Source organism: Astatotilapia calliptera, chromosome 19 (genome assembly GCF_900246225.1).
Source record: "Astatotilapia calliptera chromosome 19, fAstCal1.2, whole genome shotgun sequence".
In the NCBI taxonomy this organism is placed as follows: Eukaryota; Metazoa; Chordata; class Actinopteri; order Cichliformes; family Cichlidae; genus Astatotilapia; species Astatotilapia calliptera.
In genome coordinates, this window is record NC_039320.1 from 8,238,327 (window position 1) to 8,251,025 (window position 12,699).

Consider the following 12,699-nt stretch of genomic DNA (forward strand, 5'->3'; position numbering starts at 1 on the left):
TCCTGTCTCCTCGGCTGGCCTAATTTCATTTCAGCCTGAGAGAGACGGCTATCTCCAAAGATCTTGACAGACAATTGTATTTACTATTTTCTTTTCACAAGCCAATAAAGGGGGAGCAGTTATTGCATCAGATTATATGAAAAACCGTTTAATGATTCCAATTTATAACTCTAGACTGAATAATGATACAGTTAAGAGCTGACAGGCCATGATAAATGAAGGCTCATATAAAACATATTTAGTGTGAAGAATGGCTGGAGATGAATTGCGCAGTGATACAAACTCATGATAAAGAACAGTAAGAGCCACTAGAAGACTTAATAATGTGCTATTCATTTTGAAGTGATTTTGCTGGTTAATAAAATAGCACAAATTAAAAATATATTTATTGTGGAAAGATGTCTGGGAATATTGCCCCCATGTCTCCATACACATCTACCCGCACCCACTGTAATCGGCGCCTATCTCTTTAGACTGAACCCATCAAGTCCTCTGCGTCTCTTTGCATCACCGCTGACTCTCGGTGCACTTCACTGTCACTGAGTTGCTTGATTTAGTGCACACATGCTATATGATTTCTTCCCCAGTATATATTATCAGCTTGTTCCAGGAGCGACTAGCGACATCGTTCGCGACACTGTTTGGACTAGACTGTTAAAATTTAAACCCATAAGACTGACAGATAGATCAAAGCTAAATTATCAATGGGGCTTATTGTACAACAAGTAAACGATTCTGCAAATGGATACGTTTGCGGTGTCAGACACATCCGTTAATATGCGACATCCTTGAATTGCAGAGGCAAAAAAATACATTCATCATTCACAGGAAAGGACTAACATGCATTCACGGTTGCTGAATGTTGTGAAAAACCATGGTCAAGTGGTGAACCTTTTAAAATCATGGTCAAGGACCAGAGTCTATAGACAATGGTGGTGGGCCAGTGAATTTGTAATATCTTTTCACACAGAGATAGATGTTGAACCTACCAGATACAATGTCCACCCCTCTTCCTATGCATCAAGATCCTATTCTGGTGTCAAAGGTGCTTTGATAGAAAAGGCTCTAAAAGTGCCTTTGTGTTCTAGCTATGGAGAGCAGAGTTACACTCATTTTTTTTTTTGTATTATTATTTTGTGAAGAACAGCAAACGTGATGTATCAAAAGGCCTTGATAGAAAAGCAACCACTTTAAAAAATGGAAGAGGAAACAATGACTCTCTCCATCTTCAGGTGGCTGTCCAGACATACATACGCTGTCCTCATTGTTGCAGGGTAATTTGTGGACAGCAAGGATGAAAACACGACTTCTGTACAGAGCTGATGATCACATGTAAATGAGACTAAGGTGTACATAACATTTGTTGAACACGAAACGAGAAAATAAGTCAATTATCCCAGGATCGTGCTGACACTGAACACCTGAGACAGATGCAGCAGACCCTGGTCTAGTCTGCTGTACTCCATCAAAGGATGGTGATGATACGGGCTGCACACATCAAATGACTGTTACATGAAGTCATATTTAAGATGGTATCGGGTTTGGCGTACTGTATACTGTACAAATCTGATTAATTTTGTTTTTTCCTTGTAACGCTAACGATTAGCCAGGATGTTGTGTTTAGACTTTGCTGCAATAAAATCAAATTTTCAGAGAAATTCGATGCGATGAGATCTCTAGAAATCCAGTCCAGAGAAGAAACTCATTTTGGCTTTGGAATGGAGTAACACCAGACTTCCCTGCTCATTCAATCACTTTGTTTTTTGATGAAGTCTTGATCATCATTGACTGCATAGCCTATGAAAAAAAAAATCCCGATGACTTTGGTGACCCTTTGATTTGCCCAAGTGTTACCAGAAGGTGAACATTTTCAGGTTTTCTATGAAATATTTCGACAGATGCAGCACTGGCAGGCTTCAATTTATTAATTCTGTCCAAAACCTTCTAAAGCGGTGACATTCTCAACAGAGTTAAACTTGTCTGTGAATATTAGCAGTCTAACAAGGTAAATTGCTACGGGCCATATTGTTCTCATGTAAAAACACTACTTAGCATGTTTATTTTTCACTAACTGAGCAGACTAAGACTTACATACAAAAATATATTATTGTACCTTGCTGGAGCATTTTAGTACCACAACCATTCTATACACAAAGTTTCCAATTTTTAGTTTTCTAGGATTTTTTCTACGTGGTGTGATCGTTTACTGATTAATGTGTGCAGATGTGTAATGTGGACTTTTACCAAAATGTTAGCTTAATCCTCTCATAAAGCATAAATTCTCTCTTGTTAGGTAAAATTTTGGAAACACGTACATATGATTAAGGTGTACCTATCTTTGATACAGCAATCAAAGAATTAATCTAACTGTAGTTGGTTGTATCCAGCCCGTAGCTCATAAAAATGAGAGACGTGGACATCCGTGAGACATAGATGCAATCACCTGACTGTTCCAGAGTCCGGCTGAGCTCTTTGACCTCTCAGAGCCATCTTAGCAACTCCCTGAGTCCTCATCGCTCCGGACACCCACACTCTCCTTTTTTGCCACCTCTTTTAGGCCTCCCACCCAGACCCTCACTACTTGGAGAAGACCCCAATCCAAGGATCTCCTGAAAGGGCTCTGAACTGGCCTTTGTCTGGACCTACTGCAGTGTCCCTTTATTTACACAGTCTTTAAAGCTATATGTTCTCTTGTCTCTTAATTGCATTGGCCTTTGCTGCCCCTTGGTCAGTCAATACCATCTCTCCGATGACATCAGCAGTTCTATTCAGCAAGGCATTTCGAGGTGATGGGTGTTTTGTGGGAGAGCTGGTGGGAATGAGTTGTGCAAATTTGGACCTGCAGCTTTTTGTCATTGTTAACCTTTTTCATGGTTAGATTTTATATTGCATTGGTGTGGTACATGTTTGTAAACCTTCAACATACATAGCTATCTATCCATGTCCTTGCATTTGTTAATGAACATCACAAAAGCAGTTTAGGAGAAAAGGGTGTTTTCTTCTGCTGCATGCCAGCTGGCCTTACATATAGACTCCAGCACTCCAGCAATCCAGGTTTATAATGTGCAGTGAGCTCACCTATGGACATAGGTGAGCTCACTGCACATTATAAACCTAGCAGCAATCAGTGCCATCCAAACAATTTTGCTGACCCTTAACTCAGGAGGAGAGCAGGAAAGAGAAGAAATTGACATGCCTTTACCACTCCTGAGTGTGTGTGACCAAGCACATTAATCATAAGAGGTCTAACCCTCTCCTGTGTCCAATTCAGCGATGATTCTCTAGTGCAGCACCATGGAAATGTTTAGACAGAGCCGGACATAATTATCTTTTTGTGTACTTTAATAAGGAGACATCCGAGTGCTCCGATGATAGGGGCACACGCGCTACAAAACTACCGTACAGTGATATTATCCCCTTCATTCGGTGTAATTAAAACATAAATAATTAAATGCCACTAACTAACATAACTGGTATGCAAATTTGATGATTTAGTGAGTTGAAGAACACAGGGATTTTTTTTTTGCCAAATGGGGACCATTTAAAGTTGACCTTTGGAAATGTTATTTTGAATGCAATGTGATGGTGCTGTTTAATTTGAAGAGGTACTTATCTCAAAGTCAACATCTTACTTCTGTTTTCCTGACGCACACTCAGTCACCATATATTAGGCAGTAGCCTGGCAACCACAAGAGTAGAGCTGTACCAAATGGACATGTTTGCAATATGACAGGCCCAGTGTGCTCCTTACCGCTGACCCTGCCTGCCATTTTGTTTCTGTCCTGCGAAGGTGTCAGTGATAAACGTTACCTTGTCTCAGCAGGTGTGCCTGGATGGAGGACCCTGCCGCACGGAGGGGGTCACCAACCCCACAGTGTTTCCCCCATTTATTTGAATAATGGCCCATTAGGACGGCTGGATATCCGATGTTAAAGTAGCTGTATGTGTCTCCCAGATAAAAGACATAATTACCTGAGAGAGGGAGGATGTGTTGTGCAGTGCACACTTTTCCTCAGCTGGGCTTCAGAGTTCAGAATTAACACACACTCCTGCCATTAGGTGGCGACAGAGAGGGACAGCAAGCAGAGAGACACAGCGAGAGAGAGAGAGGGGGGACTGGGGGGGTTATGGGTGTGAAGACCCAGGTCATGGCTCACACATACATTACCACAACCTGAGTATAAAGAAAAACTGTTAGTGGAAAGCCAAACCGAGTCACAAAGTATGTTTCTGAAAAGGAAACCTTGACACTTTAAACTCTACAGCGCATTGTTTTTCCAGCGAGACCACCATATTTTATCCTTTGTGAATCAGGATGCACTTATTTATGTTTTAATACAAATTCATTCAAATTGGTAACAACAAATTAATCCAGTTTTCAGAATGAAGGTCTCCAGAACTACAGTTTGCATCTTTTAATCTCTTTTAAAGCAATTACTGTTCTCGTTGAATTGTATAGTATCATGATGAACACAGAGTGGGCAATTTGCAAACCTTTGGCTTGCTGAGAGACACAGTTGTCCTTTTTGGGTGGCATTGTGGCTCCTTTTGCCTTTCATATTTCTAGTTCAAGAGAGACTTACCATTACTGTCAATGAAAATGTGGGTACAACATTTGGAGTGGTATTTATATAAGCCCAAAAGATTGCCAATTAATGATGAGTTCTTTATCATTTATTTGCCCTTGGGTTTTTATTCCTCAATTGCTATCACCTTATAAAAGCATCCTTTTAGCACAAAGAATAGAAGCCCATTTTCATGACCTCCTCTAATGCATTTCCCTCCATCTTCACTGCCTCGAAAAAAGTTTCCACCTCTTCACAAAACATGTTAATTGCCATCGTGAGCCCAGTATAAAGAAAATATCTACACGTTAATTATCCAAATATGTTGGCAACCCATCTGCAGAAAGCCATTGAAAATACTAAATTGTGTTTTCTCCTTTTCAGCTTTTATTTTGGACACATTGTTAATCAAAAGGCTTCAGAAATGTGCAGATGGGCAATCCTTGTGTCTGCAAGGAACAGCCTGGTTCAAGGTGAGTGTTTCATGCCCCCAAGCCCTTCTGTTACTCTCCATTGTGTTGTTTAGGTTACATATCCTGATGGGCTCAAATAGAGAGTTTCTCACACGCATCCAATCGCACTCACACACAGAAGAAACTCTCACAGCCATTAAGATATATCCGCATGCACACTGCTCTACATGCAACCGTGAGCACACCTACTCATGGCAAGGCATTAGCTTTGGGTCATTATTTGTGCGATTGTCTGTTTAAGTAAGATTTCAGTAAACAGAATTTTTTTTTCTCTTGGTGGAAAAATGGACACTGAAAATGTAACCTCAGACCTCCAAAAGCTGTAGAATCTTTGATACAATATTGAAACCTTAACCTTTTGCATTTATGGGCCAAACTGGTTGAGAAACCCTTCAAAGTGGTTAAAAACATTTTAAAGTGCCACAAAGAAATATAATCTGCAGTAAACTGAGTGTGAATGACAGCTTATTTTATAGAAATGGATTATCATCAGGCACTATTTGAGCTCGCATTGAGTTAAATGTTCAAATGTTCAAAGTGACCTGGATGCAGTTTTGGAGAGACTCAGCTTATGTTTGTGGTTGTGTAAATATTAATATAAGTTTGGATAAAAAGTAAATTTCTGTTTTTAAGGGTTGTTATATCATCTTTGCACTTTATATGTAAGTTCTTAAATTCCTCTTGGGCTCCAAAAAAGTTCTAGTAGTTGTTTTCAGTGTCGTCCCCTCAAGTTATAGACACATCACAAGCTCATGATGTTGCTGTTTAAGGCTCCGTTGACTGTCACACACATAAAGTTGGATACACTTCAGCATGTAACGCAGCTCTGTCAAGTTGACCAAACATTTATGGATGTAGTATTGCAGTATTATAGTAATGAGGATTGTTTTAATTGATCTAGCTGCATTCTGCATATTCAGTTAGTATGTGATATAAACTTTGCTCAGCATACTCTGAACATCCATTTTCATCCATATGTGGACAGTAATGCATGTGAACCATTGTCATTTTCCATGCAGTTTACTTTTTGATCCTTGCTGGTGATAAAATGTATGTACAGCTTTGGATGAATTATATTCATAAATATTCAATTAAAGGCAAAAAATAGAGGGGACATTATTATTATCATTATTATTATTAGTTTACAGTGTAATTCTGTGCTACTTTCAGCTGCTGCCTTACTCACAGGCGTTCAGCTCCACATTTTTACACTGGATTTCTATTCCTGGGATCAAACTGGGGATCTTTTGCTTCGATCTCTGCCCGGCTCCTTGTTGCTGGAAGGACAACAGCACACACTTTACAACCATCCATCTGGTTTTTAGGCAATATACAACTTTGAATAATAAAAAAGCAGAGCTACTGCTTTAAAAAGGATTTTAAAAAAATTGCAATACTTGACCTTACTAGATTCCTCATAAAACATTTAAAATGTATGTTCCAATAAGCCATTACTTTAATGTATGTTTTTCTCCCTTTCCTTTGATGGCTGCTTGTCATTTCCTTTGTGCAACATTGTGATATTTCACTACATTCACTACTAGTCAGTATTCTATTGTATTCAGTGGAATTTCAAAGTTTTACCACGTTAATCTGTCCATGGTTTCATCTACCTGAAGGGTAAACTTTTCAGAAGGATGTTTGTTAGAAGGATTTTACATGAGCATATATTTTTCAGCAAGATACATTTGTAAAAGAAGTGGCCTTGAGACATCCCTCCTCTAATTCATCATGCTTTGTCCATGCTGTACTATTCAGATATGAGTTATATTCTACCTTCCCCACCGTGGACCTACTGTTGAAGCTAACAGTCAATATCCTTGCACTGCTTTTGAATCTTTGCTCCAGACCTGTTCTGTTCAGCAGGAGTGAAGGCAAGGACGAGTGCACCCAGCTCCAATGATCTGTCCTTGGCTCATGCTGCGTTTATTGTTTCAAAAAATAAAGGAAGTCTTGTAAGACTAAAGCAGAGTTACTACTGCTTTCTGCATGTATTAAGTTCTCTCTTGATGAATACACTGTGGAATCAATGCACCGTTGTGGGTTAACACTTTGCAGCGCTACCCTTCAGGTTTAGGTTTGATTTACCGGATGATTTGGTTCACCAAAGAGAAAATGCTTTATTGTTAAGGTGGTCCTACCTGTGAGTTGTTGCTCTGCTTTTACCTTGGATGATAGAAGCAGTGTTGAAACATACCTGGTCAGGTGCCTTTCTTGTCTATCACAACCATGAGGTACTTAGGCTGCTTTTGTCTTCAACAGCCATACGGCCACATATCTGCACAACACTTACTTTACAATTTGCTGAAAGTATGTGCAGGTTCACAACCACTTTCTTTATTTACGTCCTCACTTTCACTTCAGCGGCTATCATAAACATTTGTCGTCTTTCCTCGTGATACCTGACTGAGCCGATATGTGCTCGAGCGAAAATAATGTTGATTGCCTCCGTTCTTGATTATTATTTGAAGCTTACACCTTTTCAGGCAACTGACCTAGACTGGGACTTTTGTGTTGTACTCACATGCCACAAGGGCTAAAATGCTTAAATAATGTGTCAGGTAAGTATTGTATTATTGGCCCTTAGCCTCAGAAGCAGGGTTTACAAACAGCTATATGGCTCTCCAAGGCCAAGCACTGGCCTTGCACTAGAGGCTTAGCACTGAAATGGAGGTATTCAAGCTTAAAGTTATTCATGTCAAGTAAGGCCCACAAAACCCTTCCATACAACCCATAAATCTGATATTTTGATGGAAATACCAGACATTTCATGAGTGCTCTAAAGGAGCTTTTTCACTCAGTTAACACTTTGACACAGCTCACCACTTTCACACTATTTGTTCCATGGCTTCTCTTCCTCTCCAGTAGGTAACACAGCAGGGCAAAAACGTTAAGACTGAACGCCCTGCACTCCACAGCTCCTCAAATTCACAATGCACTGTTGTCATTTAAGGAACGGTAATATTCATCAGTGTGTAGAACTGGGCACTTTGTTGGAAAACAACTCATCCCTCTACTTTGCTTCACATCTCTTAAAGGGGCTATAAACTCCTATTCATTCGCCTTAACACTGAGGACTTGGCGATCTAATGCTAAACCTCTCCAAGTGCATGTGTTTGTGAAGAAAATGTTCTAAGCCTTTCAAATTGATAGGACTGGCTATCATCATGTATGAGTTCCAGCCATCCAAGTGAGCCCTCAGCTTTAATTAAACTTTTTTCAAAGTGTATCTTCCATGAAATCAACCTAGTCTCTCTGGCATTCGTGTGTCGAGAAGCTCTCCCTCTTTTTCGCTCGAGTGGTCGATACATTAAAACTTGAACTGATTGATTTCAGAATGCTTGTGCCATCAGTGTCCTTACGCTGCCATTAACTACATCTGAAGTATCTTAGTCATCAAGCTTTAGGCCAGGGATTGATAATAGCTTGACCGCCGGGGCCTATCTTACCCATCCTTTTTCAGGAGGTCTTGTATTTAGCACCCAGAGCACTTGTGGCAAAACTCAAACAGCACAAGGGTATTCACAGAGCAGCTGAGTGGAAAGCTTTTTCTCATTCCTCTGAACCTCATGAATATATTCCAACTCTAACCAACTACTTTGCCTTAATGTGGAATTTCATCAAGGTATGAGGCCAATTTATTTATTTGTATTCTCAGCTTCTTAGTGATACTCTTGAACACGGTGATGACAGGCAGGATAATCTCAGTCTTTCATCAGCAAAGTGGCCCTGCACAAAACCCATCAGTAATGTATTCGCTATTGATTGATGGTCGCTCCTGCACTACTAGGCAACACCATTATTATCATGCATAGATTCCAGACTGCCCACAATAAAATCATTGTCTTGATTTAAGTCATCCACCCCTGAGGTGTCATAATAGCACGACTGGTATTTGCCTTGTATTGCTTTCTTCCTCGACAATTGCCGGGATTCCCTGTTATCATCTTTACACCAGCCTAATACTCTTGCAACCTTTCATGCAGGAGACAAAGCTTTGTTTACACAAAAATGCTGCCGGTGTGTACGTGCAACAGGTGCAAAGATATGCTAAAGATAACAGACATTTGATTGCATTTTATTTTTTCTAAGAGCAGATTCTGAATTTAAGTGAATAATTTAACATTTTGGGGACCAAACTGTTTTGGGTTTTTTTTTTACTTTGTGCTATATTTGAAACTTTTAAGCTTTTATTTTGACTCATGTTGTCAAACTCTGACTTGTGATTTTATTCAAAAACTAAAAGTCGTAAAAGTTTCCACAATTATAACAAACAGTTAAAAAAAAAACATTTGTTGGTTTTCTAATTGTTAATGCCATCAAAAGATTGTGTTATTATCATTATGTTTATTATTATTATCTGCTGGGTTGTACTATGCTGCTATTCTCCTGAACATGGTACGTGTGACATTTTCTCTGTTCTCACCGTTGCGCCCGTTTTCAGTGTCGACACGCGTGGCTCTATGTTGCAAACATTATATGCTCGTAGTGCGCCTCCTGGGAGCTGCCCGGGTCTCGAATCATTGTGAATTACTGTGACCTTGGTTATCAATCATTGTATCAGGGTATCTAATGTAAACGCAACCGTGGTGTGGATAACATGCCACATCTGCTCTCTGGACTGTGCTGCTTCTTGGTTACCAAGCGATTTATTAGAGCGCACTGTGTGAGGGATAATAGGTCAAGGTATAAGGATCAACTAGCAACGCTTCCATAGGCATACAATTATCTCTTAAACCGGCTGTTGTAATATTGTTATTCACCAACAGATAGTTTTGTGTCCCCAAAGCATTTCAAAGAGGGAAAACTAGTTGTGTAGCTTAAAAGCGCCCTCCAAGGGGAGTTGTGTTTGCGCTCAAGACCAATTTATTGCCGATGAACATATGGCCAATATTTTGTCTCACGTCATAGCAAGGGGAAAACAAACATCATGCAATGTTAGCGAGTCAGCAAGAGCAGAGCCACTTGGCCAGCTATGCAAACGCTCTTGGACAATATGAGAAGAGGAGCACTTGCTTTCTGGGTATATAAACCACATCAGGCTTATCTCTGCACGCACTCCTGACTCCCATTTGAAGATATTTCATTAACTCTGCGCGCTGTCTTAACGCTGGCAACACATTCAGCCCCCCTCCAGTCTAGGTAAGCGCACTGGATGCTCCAGGCAGTTTATACAGTATTTTCTCTTGTTACAGCTTAATAGACGCTGCTTATTTTCTGTTACTGCTGATTCATGCACGTGAGCGCGCACTTTGATCTTTAAATTAATAAAACGCTGATCTTAATGTGTTTTAAATACAAGAATGATGCAGCCAGGCCTGTGTGTTTTCAGCCTACAGTAGCTGGTGATCATTACGCGTTCACTTGGGCAGACTGTGCTCTTTTCAGCATTATCATTGCGTGACACTTAGAGAAAGAGGCCTTCACCTTCACACTCAATTGCTCAATCGGGAGAATTGAGGTGTCATCTGGAGATGACTAAGAGTAAAATTAAAGAAAATATTTTAATACGACAGATGTTCTTGTCCAAGAGTCAACAAAAGGCGTACACATTGACCCCAATAATGCAAAAAATTTTATTAAATTTTTTTTTAAAAAAGCTTCCACAAATGATGCGCTCACAAAGTTACACCAAAGCCGAGCCAAATTCTGTGCTCGAAGATAACATCTCTGTGCTTTACCTGTCAGAAATCCTGCGTTTGGTCCTCGTATGATCAAATGTTTCTTTTCTGTGCACCTATGAGCACCGATACTGGCAATCATAAGTTGCCTAATTGTAAGCACCCCCTGTTGTTTCTTAATTTTGCCGGTAGAGACCGCTAGAGCTCTACAGATGTCAACAGCTGTTAACGTTATTACTGCTCTCGCACACTAGCTGCTTAACAAGGAGGACAAGTTGTCTGTACTTGTGCCATCTACAGCGGGCCAGATCAAGTTTTCGTGGAGAGGATGATTTACTTATTTATTTATTTTATTTTTGTTTATTTATTTGTTTAATTGTTTATTTGACAATAATATTGTTCGAGGCTTTACAAATTGTCACTTTGGATTTATGTGAAGAAGCCTTGGAGATTTCTAACTATTCTCCCTCCTCCCTGCCGGTGTCAGAGCGATGTTGAAATGGGAAGTGATTAAAAAATAATAAACCCCCTTTTAGCAATTTGTCTTACATAGAAAAAGATTAAGGCGAATGGGAAAGCGTGGCATGAAATTCACCGTTACAAATAAACTGGTGGTTTAACAAATGAAGGCATCTCCTCGGGGCATGGGCGCCTCGCTATAATCTCGCCATGACATGTTTAATCATTAGAGAAAAGGAGACGAATAAAGACTTTGTGCCCGGGGCGGGGGGAAGGTGGAAGGATTTCTGTTTCTGTTTTCTTTTCTTTTTTTTTTCTTCTTCTTTTTTTTAAGAAAAAAAAGGAAAAAAATCGGGCTCCAGAATGATTTCTGCCCTCGAGCCAAGTCTCCCCGGGCCACGGCTTAGCCCCCATAAATAAACTGGACCCGGCTCTACCTGAATATTATATATAGCCTTTTAATCATAGAGGGAGGAAATCGGTCTTGTCAGTCTGTACATTTATCATAGGCACCCTGAGGCAGGCGGGGTTACCTTTATCAAAGACTACCTCACTGCCTGAGGCATCCGAACACGCTGAAATTCAGCGATTAAAGGAAAGCAATGATCAACATTATTATGGATTCTCCTGCGGCATTCTTATTTGTGCATTCAATCGAAAGATTTATTTAATCAACAATATAAAAAGCCCTTTCTTTACTTATTTGGGAACAATCGTGGGCATGAATTTTTAGGAGGGAATTATAATTAATCAGACGGGGCCCGTTTTTTGGGGTTCATCCGAAAAATTAATTGTTTTTGGATGAATCCATTCTGTCATACTTTTGATTGCAAAGCTGGGATCAGAAAAAAAATGTAATGAGCTTTAATAATTAGGCAGCCAGCTCTGTAGCATATAATATTAAAATGGAAGAACTGGCAAAACTGGTGATAGCATAATTACAGCATCGGTGATCACATAGAGAAAAAAGGTTAGTCTTGTGCACGCACTATACGCACAAAAGTCAAATGAACATCTCAGTCAGAATAGTGTATCGTTCTGGTGTCAGATCTAAAGATTTAATGTCAACCGGACTCAAGTAAGCAGGTGATAGGAAGGAGCAGCACTGCGCCCTGCATTGTCCTTTAAATCCTGCTGCATCCACAGCTCAGAAGCCATTCTTTACAATATCTTCTGTGCGCATTAACACCCCCAATACACACACATTTCACACAGTCCTAACTGGGGATAGTGAAACAATGGTCTCTAAGTGGATTTAACATTTTTTGTTTCAACTTTTTGACTCTAAACAGAGGGTTCTTATTTTTGCGAGTTAATATTTAAAGAAACACAAACCAAAAGCGTGGAAAAAAATACAAAAAGCAAACACAACAACAAAAACTACAATAAATAGATCATGACTAGAAAATAAAAGTCTAACTTGGACAAAATGCACGACGTATTTTTACACTTTGTTTTTTTACAAATAATTTTACATAAATTTAGCCTGAATGTGTCCTGAGCTAATTTACTGGACTGTAAACATTTCCCGGTGTTGGTCCCGTTAACTCGTCCAGCTGTACAAAAACAGTCTGCGTACTG